Source organism: Hyperolius riggenbachi, chromosome 6 (genome assembly GCF_040937935.1).
Source record: "Hyperolius riggenbachi isolate aHypRig1 chromosome 6, aHypRig1.pri, whole genome shotgun sequence".
NCBI lineage: Eukaryota > Metazoa > Chordata > Amphibia > Anura > Hyperoliidae > Hyperolius > Hyperolius riggenbachi.
This window is the reverse complement of record NC_090651.1, coordinates 311,070,367-311,083,527: the sequence shown is the minus strand read 5'-3', so window position 1 is coordinate 311,083,527 and position 13,161 is coordinate 311,070,367. Positions and strand designations below refer to the sequence as shown.

Genomic DNA, 13,161 nt, shown 5'->3' with positions numbered 1-13,161 from the left:
GTTCCTGTTATATTTAGAGAACACAGAAGTTAGTGTAGCACCCTCATGTGGTCAAAAGTAAAAACACACCCAAATACACTATAATACGCTAATCCATATGAAAATTAAATACATTTTTATTATTTTTTAACCCTTTCCACCCCTACCCTATAGTTAACAAAATAAAAAAAAGTTCAGTACACAAGGGAGATATTGTGGTTAAGCTCCTTCAAAAGGAAGCTAGATGAATCTACAATTTAGATACCAAATCCCCTAAAGGCCTCAATGAGAAATTAGATTTTTCAGGTTTTTTGTGATGTTTATGTATCTACAAATTCAATTGTCTAACATTGTTGTTCTCTTTTTAGACCATGTATCGGTTTCCAATATCTTAACATGAATGGTTGTAACTATGATGTCACGTATGAATATACATCTGTATAATACCTTCATTGTGGACATTGCCTGCCTGGTTTTTCTCTCCATGGACTATCCCCGGATTTTGTGGACCCTTATAAGGACACTTCAGTTGTTTGTGTTGCGATCGGTAACTGCGCGGTACCCTTGGGACTTAATGCGCCATTTTCGTCGCACCTTGTCTGGATCTCATGGATTAAATTGCATTTGGAACTTTGTGCTTGGGCCGCTATTTGGGACTGTGTTTTGGGACCCTCTGATCTACTGGGACTGTGTCCCCTTTAAATGTGTATGTAATTGAAGTGCATAGAATTGTACATGTATGATTTACTGTATTTTTCGGACCATAAGACGCACTTTTTCTCCCCCAAAAGTGGGGAGAAAAAGTCCCTGCGTCTTATGGTCCGAAGGTAGCAAACAAAGTAGTACACATATTGCAAAAACCGTTTCTCATTATTGTGCTGTAGGTCTCTCTCAGCGTGCTGCATGTCAGTCACCTCTCCTCCTCCTCGCTCTGCCACCAGCCTCATTTGGTGCCCCCACTTCAGCCGCGTATCTATAATTATGGCAGCCACTCAGGCCGGGTCCATGCCACCAATCATCCATGCCCGCCCTCCATGCCGCCGCCAATAATCCTCCTTCATGCCTGCTCTCCATACCTCTGTCACTCATCCGCTGCCTTCGTGCCAGCGAGCGTTCACCGGCAAATCGGGATGTCATCCTCCCATGTCACTCATCTGGCACCCGCCGCCTTTGTGCCTGGTTTGATGCAGCCACCCTCCATGCAGTGAGCGTTCGGCGGCCAATCAGGATGTCTACGTGTTCAGGGGCCTCCTCATGCGCCAAAACACTGCCCACCGATGGATATCCTGTTTGATTGCTGGGCAAACGTCCCTCGGATCGCCGCCTACCATTCCACCCTCCGTTTGATGCCGCTTGATGGTTGGGCAGAAGTTTTGATGATCTTTGCCCAGCACTTCGTCCTGCACGATTGATGGGCAGAACACCGCGGCCAATTGGGAAGTCCCCGTGTCTCCCGTGCTCATCGCTAAAACTCAGCCCACTACTGGATATCCTGCTTAATTGGTGGGTGAACGTACTCCGGATCTCCGCCTACCACTCCGCCCTCCGCTGGATGCCGCTTGATGGTTGGGCAGAAGTTTTGATGATCACTACCCAGCCCTGCACGATTGATGGGCAGAACATCGCCCACCCCGACGTCACACAGCACCTCTATGGTATGAGCTGCTGACATTATTGCAATGATACTTATTGTAAAAATGTACTAACAGTTACTGTAAATAGTATACAGTAAGCCTCACAAGTGTTCCATATGGCATACTGTATACTGTAATCACTGCTACTCAAAGCCATAAAAGATGTTATAACTGCTCCATCATACCATATACTGGCCTATAAATCATGCAGAAACTGTATGTTATTCAGCAAATAACTTGTGCTATTGTGCAGTAAAACATTCTACAGGGAGTGCAGAATTATTAGGCAAGTTGTATTTTTTGAGGAATAATTTTATTATTGAACAACAACCATGTTCTCAATGAACCCCAAAAACTCATTAATATCAAAGCTGAATATTTTTGAAAGTAGTTTTTAGTTTGTTTTTAGTTTTAGCTATTTTAGGGGGATATCTGTGTGTGCAGGTGACTATTACTGTGCATAATTATTAGGCAACTTAACAAAAAAACAAATATATACCATTTCAATTATTTATTTTTACCAGTGAAACCAATATAACATTTCAACATTCACAAATATACATTTCTGACATTCAAAAACAAAACAATAACAAATCAGTGACCAATATAGCCACCTTTCTTTGCAAGGACACTCAAAAGCCTGCCATCCATGGATTCTGTCAGTGTTTTGATCTGTTCACCATCAACATTGCGTGCAGCAGCAACCACAGCCTCCCAGACACTGTTCAGAGAGGTGTACTCTTTTCCCTCCTTGTAAATCTCACATTTTATGATGGACCACAGGTTTTCAATGGGGTTCAGATCAGGTGAACAATGTCATTAGTTTTTCTTCTTTTATACCCTTTCTTGCCAGCCACGCTGTGGAGTACTTGGACGCGCGTGATGGAGCATTGTCCTGCATGAAAATCCTGTTTTTCTTGAAGGATGCAGACTTCTTCCTGTACCACTGCTTGAAGAAGGTGTCTTTCAGAAACTGGCAGTAGGACTGGGAGTTGAGCTTGACTCCATCCTCAACCCGAAAAGGCCCCCCAACTCATCTTTGATGATACCAGCCCAAACCAGTACTCCACCTCCACCTTGCTGGCGTCTGAGTCGGACTGGAGCTCTCTGCCCTTTACCAATCCAGCCACGGGCCCATCCATCTGGCCCATCAAGACTCACTCTCATTTCATCAGTCCATAAAACCTTAGAAAAATCAGTCTTGAGATATTTCTTGGCCCAGCCTTGACGTTTCAGCTTGTGTGTCTTGTTCAGTGGTGGTCGTCTTTCAGCCTTTCTTACCTTGGCCATGTCTCTGAGTATTGCACACCTTGTGCTTTTGGGCACTCCAGTGATGTTGCAGCTCTGAAATATGGCCACACTGGTGGCAAGTGGCATCTTGGCAGCTGCACGCTTGACTTTTCTCAGTTCATGGGCAGTTATTTTGCGCCTTGGTTTTTCCACATTCTTCTTGCGACCTGTTGACTATTTTGAATGAAACGCTTGATTGTTCGATGATCACGCTTGAGAAGCTTTGCAATTTTAAGAGTGCTGCATCCCTTTGCAAGATATCTCACTATTTTTGACTTTTCTGAGCCTGTCAAGTCCATCTTTTGACCCATTTTGTCAAAGGAAAGGAAGTTTCCTAATAACTATGCACACCTGATATAGGGTGTTGATGTCATTAGACCACACCCCTTCTCATTACAGAGATGCACATCACCTAATATGCTTAATTGGTAGTAGGCTTTCAAGTCTATACAGCTTGGAGTAAGACAACATGCATAAAGAGGATGATGTGGTCAAAATACTCATTTGCCTAATAATTCTGCACTCCCTGTACAGCCTCTTCTCTCCCAAGGCTAAAAGCTGTCAGCAAAGTTCAGTGCTGGATAGGATGCATGGATAACCATGCATTCACACTGCATGACAGTATGGTATGTGTTATACTGTAGATTGCTGGATAGCATGGAGTCTCTGCATGATGTATGGGCACTGCTTTTGGGACACTGTCCTATGAGAGCACCTGATGGAATATAGGGGTATCCCCTCATAAGAGGGCCTGATGAAATATGGAGTGATAAGAGAGCTCTTGAAGAAATATGGGATGACATGAGACACTATTTGGTTTAAAATCTTTTTTTTCTTCATTTTCCTCCAAAAAACTAGGTGCGTCTTATGGTCCGGGGCGTCCTATAGTCCGAAAAATACGGTATAATGCATATATTTAGATCTAATATGTATTGCCTTTGAAAACTATATGCTGGAATGTATAATATAATATATATCATATGCAAACAACAAGATTGATGTGCCCCCACTGCCATATTAATTGTGTGGCAGGTGATGTAATCCTTGTATCCCTGCGTAGTTACGCTGTTTCTCCAGGTACCTGCAATGATATACTTACTTCCCTGCGCTCCAGCATGGCTCTGTGCGTATAGGAAGCATATCCGACCGCCTTCCTGGTTGCATCACGTGGGCGGACATGACGTCTCGCTCATGTGACCTCCTCCTCCGCTACTTAGTTTGGCGTTAATACGCCACTCAATACAGAAGCTTCTCTCCTGCTACATCTCTTGAAAAAGCGGCTTGGACGCCACAATACCGGTGGAGAGTCGTCGGCCGGGGCCTCCCCCTTCCTCTCCTGGCCCATCCATCCTACCTAGGTCTCAGTAATGGTATCGCCTTCTATGCTTACTGTCCATTCTGGTGCCTGCTATTATAGTCACCTCAAGCACTTTCACCATTATATCTTGTTGTTTGTTTTTGTCATTATAGTTTGTTATTTCACTGGATGTCATTTCTCTGGTCCTTATGACCTCGTAATGCTTGCACTATTTGCACTATAGACGTATACTGTCTGAACCCAGGTTCCTCACCTATTGATGGTCTTGATTGACCACCATAGGTGATAGTTATATACCTAACTAATCTGCCTATACCTACCTATGATTAAGATACTATATTTATGATATAGTATGTGATGTTACTGTGGCAAGTGTTATGGAGCAGAACATTTTAAGTGTTTTTTAACATGCTATTTAGTGGTGTTCATTAGTGAAATAATACATTTTTATACTTTTCTATAATCAAGTGTAGTGCTATCTATGGAAGTGGTACTTCCTTTTTATGGTATTTTTGGGGGGTATATTACTGAACTTCTACTGTACGTGGAAAATCTTAGTGAATTGGGAAGAAAAGTGTAAAATACTTGTAGCTGGAAGCTGGTTCGTCATGTGTGGTAACACCATCCCTTCTTTCTGCTCAGGGTGTGTTCTCAGCCTTTTTTCTCTAATACAATCATAGAGACTAGTACATTTACAAAGGTTCAAGGTGACGTTGACAGTTCAAAAGGAAGTGAACTGTAAAGAAACCCCCTCTCAATTGTCACGTCTTTCGGAAATGGACTATGTGTCTTTCCACTGGCCCAATGCCGCTGTCAGTCACAGTGACGTCAGGGATATGGGGCCAGTGGAAACCCAAGCAGTTCAGGTTCATTTCCGCTTGACACGTCAGCTGTTGCCACAGCTATGCTTCTCTAAGAGGAAGGAGGCGGGGAAAAGTGAGCTGTAAGGAAAAGAAAACTGTTACACTAACTACTCTTGTACCTAGCAATAAGTACAAGAGTTTTCAATTTGCAGTTCCAACCCACTTTAAAGCAGAATATAACCCTGCATTTCAACTTTGCTCTAAAACATTATTTACAGCATATTATATGCAACCAGCATTTTTTTTTACTAGACCAGCATTGGAAGGGTTACCCAGAGAGCTTTAAGTTCCATGGAGAGTACTGCTGCCGCATCCGTAGTTTAGATAGATACATTTAAGCAAAATAAAATGTAACAACTGTGGAATGACTCACTCTCTTTGACTGTGCAGGAGCTGGAGGACAGGCAAAGAGTGTGTAACATTCCTCACTTGTTACATTTTGTTTACTTAAATGTATCTATCTAAACTTTGGCTGAGGGGAGCAGTTCTCTCCAGGAACTTTAAAGCTCTGTGTGTAACCCTTCCAATGCTGGTCTAGTAAAAATAAAATGCTGGTTGCATATAATATGCTGTAAATAATGTTTTAGAGCAAAGTTGAAATGCAGGGTTATATTCCGCTTTAAAATGGCTTGTATAGTTGACATGTTTTAAAGATTGGTATGAAGTGGAGTTACCTTTAAGATGTGAAGCAAAGACACAAATGGAGCCCGTATAATAAATATATTGCAAGTAAGAAGGAATTATTCCAGCAAGCTCCTCATCCTTCATTGTTACTGTAGCTACTGTACCTCTGTGGGCTGAATGCCTTTTATGCACCGTTATAAAGAAAAAATAAAATTTTATAAATAATAATACATTATTAATGGGGTATTTCTTTCTTGCATGATGAAATGATGAGAGAAAGGTTGGTGTGACCTGGAGACATCTACTTTGACTCCAGTGGCGGCTCCAGGAAATTTTTTTAGGGGGTGCTATGCAGGTGCTGGACCAATTTCTGGGGGAGCTGACGACCTGCGGCGCGCGAAGCGCGCCGCGCCAAAAATGGGTGTGGCCACAACCTGCGGCGCGCGAAGCGCGCCGCGGCGAAAAAATGGGCGTGGTCATGACCGGATGAGGGCGGGGCTAACTGTAATTTAAAGTGAACCCAGGGTGAGAGTGATATGGTGGCTGCCATATTTATTTCCTTTTAAACAATACTAGTTGCCTGGCAGCCCTGCTGATCTATTTGGCTGTAGTAGTGAACTGAATTACACCAGAAACAAGCCATGCAGCTAATCTTGTCAGTTCTGACAATATTGTCAGAAACCCCTGACCTGCTGCATGCTTGTTCAGGGTCTATGGTTGAAAGAATAAGAGGCAGAGGACCAGCACGGCAGCCAGGCAACTGGTATTGCTTAAAGGGAGATAAATATGGCAGCCTCAATATTATTCTCACCTCGGGTTCCCTTTAAAAGTGCAACGCAAAGACAGAGGGCCCAAGTTTTGGTGACCCTTTTCCCAGAAAATTCACATAATTGTGCAGGTTTTCTCAAGAAAATACACGTAATGTGAGCAGATTTTAACAAAAAACACGTCCAATGACCCCAATATGCACAATCGTTATCAGATATGGCCCCAATATGCACAATCGTTATCAGATATGGCCCCAATATGCACAATCGTTATCAGATATGGCCCCAATATGCACAATCGTTATCAGATATAGCCCCAATATGCACAATCGGTAGCAGATATGACCCCAATATGCACAATCGTTAGCAGATATGACCCCAATATGCACAATCGTTATCAGATATGGCCCCAATATGCACAATCGTTATCAGATATGGCCCCAATATGCACAATCGGTAGCAGATATGGTCCCAATATGCACAATCGGTAGCAGATATGGTCCCAATATGCACAATCGGTAGCAGATATGGTCCCAATATGCACAATCGGTGGCAGATATGGTCCCAATATGCACAATCGGTGGCAGATATGGTCCCAATATGCACAATCGGTGGCAGATATGGTCCCAATATGCACAATCGGTGGCAGATATGGTCCCAATATGCACAATCGGTGGCAGATATGGTCCCAATATGCACAATCGGTGGCAGATATGGTCCCAATATGCACAATCGGTGGCAGATATGGTCCCAATATGCACAATCGGTGGCAGATATGGTCCCAATATGCACAATCGGTGGCAGATATGGTCCCAATATGCACAATCGGTGGCAGATATGGTCCCAATATGCACAATCGGTGGCAGATATGGTCCCAATATGCACAATCGGTGGCAGATATGGTCCCAATATGCACAATCGGTGGCAGATATGGTCCCAATATGCACAATCGGTGGCAGATATGGTCCCAATATGCACAATCGGTGGCAGATATGGTCCCAATATGCACAATCGGTGGCAGATATGGTCCCAATATGCACAATCGGTGGCAGATATGGTCCCAATATGCACAATCGGTGGCAGATATGGTCCCAATATGCACAATCGGTAGCAGATATGGCCCCAATATGCACAATCGGTAGCAGATATGACCCCAATATGCACAATCGGTAGCAGATATGACCCCAATATGCACAATCGGTAGCAGATATGACCCCAATATGCACAATCGGTAGCAGATATGACCCCAATATGCACAATCGGTAGCAGATATGACCCCAATATGCACAATCGGTAGCAGATATGACCCCAATATGCACAATCGGTAGCAGATATGACCCCAATATGCACAATCGGTAGCAGATATGACCCCAATATGCACAATCGGTAGCAGAAATGACCCCAATATGCACAATCGGTAGCAGAAATGACCCCAATATGCACAATCGGTAGCAGAAATGACCCCAATATGCACAATCGGTAGCAGAAATGACCCCAACATGCACAATCGGTAGCAGATATCGCCCCAATATGCACAATCCGTAGCAGATATGACCCCAATATGCACAATCCGTGGCAGATATGACCCCAATATGCACAATCCGTGGCAGATATGACCCCAATATGCACAATCCGTGGCAGATATGACCCCAATATGCACAATCCGTGGCAGATATGACCCCAATATGCACAATCCGTGGCAGATATGACCCCAATATGCACAATCCGTAGCAGATATGACCCCAATATGCACAATCCGCATCACCTGAAAAAGAAAAGAAAAACCCATTTACTCACCTACAGCCAGAAGACCTTCTTTCCCGACCTCCCGTCCCGAGTCCCGACCTCATTGTGGCGCGCAGCGCCCGCGCGCCCACGATCCTCTTCCTTCCCGACGTCACGACGAGACTTCCTGCCTGCATGCAGAGAGCAGGGCTACGGGAAAATGGCCGCCCGAAGTCTGCAGAACAGGGCTCCGGGCGGCCATCTTACCGTAGCCCTGCCTGCTGCTCCGTGCTGCCGGTGTGTGAACTGACTTGGCGTCTTTTAGACGCCTGAAGTCAGTTCACTCCAGGGGGTGCTTTGGGGGTGCTTGGACAATTCTAGGGGGTGCTCGAGCACCCCCAAGCACCCCCCTGGCGCCGCCACTGTTTGACTCTGAATGCTTTGAATCTCCACAATGCATGTATCAGGCATAGCGTTGTAAAAACACACATGGTTTGCATGATGTATTTCTGAAAATAATGTATTATCACAGTGCTGCGTAACACCTGGGGAGAGGCAGTTATGCCTTCTTGGGCAGGCATAATGCATAACAACTTTGGAGATAGTCTTTGTTATTCAAAAATACCAGAGCTTTATATGTGCCTTACAGCCTATTTACAAGAAACAGGGAAAGAAAACACATAAAGAAAAACCTTGCCACTAAATACTAACTAAAACTTAAATGTGAACCTCCTCTCTAATGGGAGTAAATCTAGTGTTTGTCCCAGATCAAAATAACAGAAAACACAAGCAAGGCTATTTACACCATAAACCGTAGATACCTTTGTTTGTCAGTCTAGCACAGTGATGGCTATCCTTGGCACTCCAGCTGTGGTGGAACTACCCATGAGGTAGTTCAATACATCCCATGAGGCATTGCAATACTCCAAAAGCTCTAAGCATAACTTGGGGAGGCAAAAGCATGATGGGATTTGTAGTTTTGTCACAGCTGGAATGCCAAGGTTAGCCATCGCTGATCTAGCACAACCATGTGGTGGTAAAAACATAAAGTGCATGGTAACCAATGCTAGGAGCCTTGCAAATAAAATGGACGAACTAGAGTTCATACTGATTGACAAAGGCTATGACATTGTGGGAATAACCAAGACATGGATGGATGAAAGTCATGACTGGATAGCAAATTTAGAGGGATACAATGGCCTCAATTCACTAAGATCATGCTGGAGATAATAAGGCAAGAGAAAACTTACCTCCACATAAGAGAGAGTTATCTTATCTCTTCATTCCTTAAGTTACCTCCTCTGTAGTTAATTTACCTCCTCTGTAGTTATTTTCACACGCAGTTAATAAACAGCCTGTCTTTAACTCTGGAGTTATTTTAAGGATTGAAGAGTTAACTTAAAGACCGAAGAGTTAACTTTAGGTTTGCCTGAGGTAAAATGTTTCCTGAATACTACATGCCTTATCACCATGGTAACAACTCTAGAAGAGTTATTAAAGACAGGAGATAAGCTTAGTGAATTGAGGCCAAAGTGTTTAGGAAGGATAGAACAGGGAAAAAAAGGTGGAGGGGTTTGTCTCTTTGTTAAGAATTCTTTTACAGCTGTCCTGAACGATGAGATGGAGGAAGATTGTGAAGATGTGGAGTCAGTTTGGGTAAATATTCATGGTGGAAATAAAGGTTGACAATTACTTATTGGGGTATGCTACAGGCCACCACATATTCATGAAGCTGCAGAACTGCAATTACTACAGCAGATTGAAAAGGCTGCAAGTAAAAATTAGGTCATAGTTATGGGTGACTTCAACTTTCCAGACATTGACTGTAGTATTGAGGCTACCCATTCTGATAAAAGCAGCAGATTTCTGGCATCACTACAGGACAATTACTTGACTCAAATGGTTACGGAACCAACTAGGGTGAATGCGTTACTGGATTTGATCATTTCTAATAGACCAGACAATGTATCAAATGTGCAGGTTCAAGAACATTTGGGAAATAGTGATCACAACATGATAACGTTTGATCTGGTGACTGATAGGCCACGGGGCAGCGGGGCCACTAAAACTATGAATTTTAGAAAAGCAAAGTTCAATCAACTCAGGCAGGAACTAAGTTTGGTGAACTGGGATAATGTACTACAAGGGGAGGACACTGAAGGGAAATGGCAAGCTTTTAAACTTATTCTCAATCAATATTGTAGTATGTATATCCCATATGGAAACAAAATGTCTAGGAATAAATAAAGGCCTCTATGGATGAATAGAAAGGTTAGAGATAAAATGAAGGGGGAAAAGGAATGCCTATAAGGTCCTAAAACAGGAGGGGACCGAGGCTGCACTAAGCAATTATAAGGAGTGCAATAACAGTTGTAAAAAAGAAATTAGGCTGGCAAAGATTGAAGCTGAAAATCAAATCTCTAGGGATATCAAATCTAACCCAAAGAAGTTTTACAAGTACATCAACTCTAAAAAAAGAAAGGTTGACTGTATTGGACTCCTAAAGGATGAGGGTGGGAACTCAATGGTGGATGACCAAGGTAAGGCAGAGTTATTAAATGCTTTCTTTGCTTCTGTCTTCACAAGGGAAACATCACTGTTGCAAATTACAGATGCAGAAGAGTCTCATTCTTCCAACTGTAATATTAAATACTTAATGCAGGAAGAAGTGAAGGCAAGACGAAATAAATTAAAAATAGACAAGGCACCTGGCCCGGATGGCATGCATCCTCGGTCCTAAGGGAATTAAGTTCAGTTATAGATAAACCCCTTTATTTTATCTTTTGTGACTCTCTTTCAACTGGCAGAGTCCCAGTGGATTGGCGTACAGCCCACGTTTTCCCATTATTTAAGAAGGGCAAAAAAATCAGATCCAGGAAATTATAGACCTGTAAGCTTAACATCAGTTGTATGCAAACTATTTGAGGGGTTACTAAGAGATACTATACATGACTTCATAGTAGAAAATAATCTTATTTCTCAGCATCAACATGGGTTTACTAAAGAAAGGTCCTGCTTGACTAACATGCTTTTATGAGATAGTGAACGCTAATGTGGATATAGGGAATGCTGTAGATGTGATATACTTGGACTTTGCAAAGGCCTTCGACACTGTTGCATACAAAAGTCTGGTGCAAAAGTTGAGAATGCAAGAACTGGGGAAGAGTCTGTGTGCATAGATAGGGAACTGGCTAATGGACAGAAAACAAAGAGTTGTGGTCAATGGATCATACTCAAAATGGGAGGCTGTTAGCAGTGGGGTCCCACAGGGGTCTGTACTGGGTCCACTGCTCTTCAATTAATTTATTAATGACCTAGTAGATGCAGTAGTAAGCAATGTTGCTATTTTTGATGACACAAAATTGTGCAGAATCATCAACTCTCAGGAAGATAGGGACATATTGCAACAGGATCTGGATAGGATGGCTATATGGGCACATAAATGGCAGATGAAATTCAATGTTGAAAAATGTAAAGTCATGCATTTTGGTCGTACCAATGGTCTAGCACCATACAAAATAAATGGGATACAGTTGGGGACATCAAACTTGGAGAAGGACATAGGAGTACTCATCGACAACAAGTTAAATAATCTCACTCAATGCCAAGCTGCTGCAGCTAAAGCTAACAAAATTTTGGGATGCATTAAAAGGGAAATAAAAACTTTGAGATGCTAGCATAATATTGCCCGTTTAACTCTCTAGTAAGGCCACATCTGGAATATGGAATTCAGTTCTGGGCACCACATTACAGGAAAGATATTGCAGTTTTAGAGCAGGTGCAGAGACAAGCAACAAAATTGATACGTGGGATGGACGGTCTCACTTACCAAGAAAGGTTAGATAAACTGGGTTTATTTAGTCTAGAGAAAAGACGCCTTAGAGGGGATCAAATTAACATGTATAAATACATCAGAGGGCAATATAAAAGCTTGGCGGATGAGCTTTTTGTCCCTAGGCCTTCTCAAAAGACTAGAGAACATGATCTGCGCATGGAGGAAAAACGTTTTAGCCATTTAGGAAAGGGTTCTTTACAGTAAGAGTGATTAAGATGTGGAATGTATTGCCACAGGAAGCAGTTATGGCAAATTCTATATCTGCATTTAAAGGGGGCTTAGATGCTTTCCTTGCGTTGAAAGACATCCATGGCTACAATTACTAGGTAATGCCCAATGATGTTGATCCAGGGATTTTATCTGATTGCCATCTGGAGTCGGGAAGGGATTTTTTCCCTTTTGGGGCAAATTGGACCATGCCTTGTAAGGGTTTTTCACCTTCCTCTGGATCAACAAGGATATGCGAGGGAGCAGGCTGGTGTTTTACTTTGTTCTCTGGTTGAACTCGATGGGCGTACCGTATGTCTTTTTTAAACCCAAATAACTATGTAACTATGTGAGCTATGGACTGCATTAATTAGCCCTTTTACTCCCATGTGAACATATGCCTGTGGGAGAACACCACATGTTGGAGTGGATTTGTTTTCTTACCTGACCACCTGTCTCAGTGAGAACAATAAATCCTGAAGTGAATTTGTAAAAATGGCGGCGCACAGGAGAGAAATCTTGGACATACATAAATACCTTTGATTACTTTTCCAAACACTTTCTCTCTGCAATTGCCACAACACTTAACACATGCAAACTTTTTGGAAAAAAAGTTATACTTTTCTAGCAGTTGTATGACAAATTTTAGGCCTTCCAAAAAAATTAAGACTTTGAAGCCCACAAAATTCATCATTGAAATCCAGGGAGCCATATATAAAATGGACCCAAACCAAACATTTTTTTTAATTAAAAATATTTAGTTGCACCACTCTAACACATACAAAGATAAATAAACACTCCTTCAAACCTATGATCATTTCAGTGCATGCTTTTCACCCTTCTCTTTTCATAACTAGGGTTATACAGGTGGCAGCCATTAGCAATTCCTCCATTGCCGGACACCATCTACTCCAGCAGT

At 42.6% G+C, this 13,161-nt stretch overlaps 2 long non-coding RNA genes across 2 annotated transcripts in view; one reads left to right on the top strand and one right to left on the bottom strand.

The window, feature by feature from the left end:
* The window catches only part of LOC137522845 (uncharacterized), a 36,103-nt gene extending 35,489 nt beyond the window's left edge, over positions 1-614 (top strand). Inside the window, exon 4 of the long non-coding RNA XR_011022458.1 lies at positions 348-614. This is a non-coding gene — a long non-coding RNA (uncharacterized lncRNA). The remainder of the gene's footprint in view (positions 1-347) is intronic.
* Positions 1-8,420, bottom strand: part of LOC137522846 (uncharacterized) — a 43,922-nt gene extending 35,502 nt beyond the window's left edge. The window contains exon 1 of the long non-coding RNA XR_011022459.1: positions 8,273-8,420. This is a non-coding gene — a long non-coding RNA (uncharacterized lncRNA). The remainder of the gene's footprint in view (positions 1-8,272) is intronic.
* Positions 8,421-13,161: the final 4,741 nt, after the last annotated feature.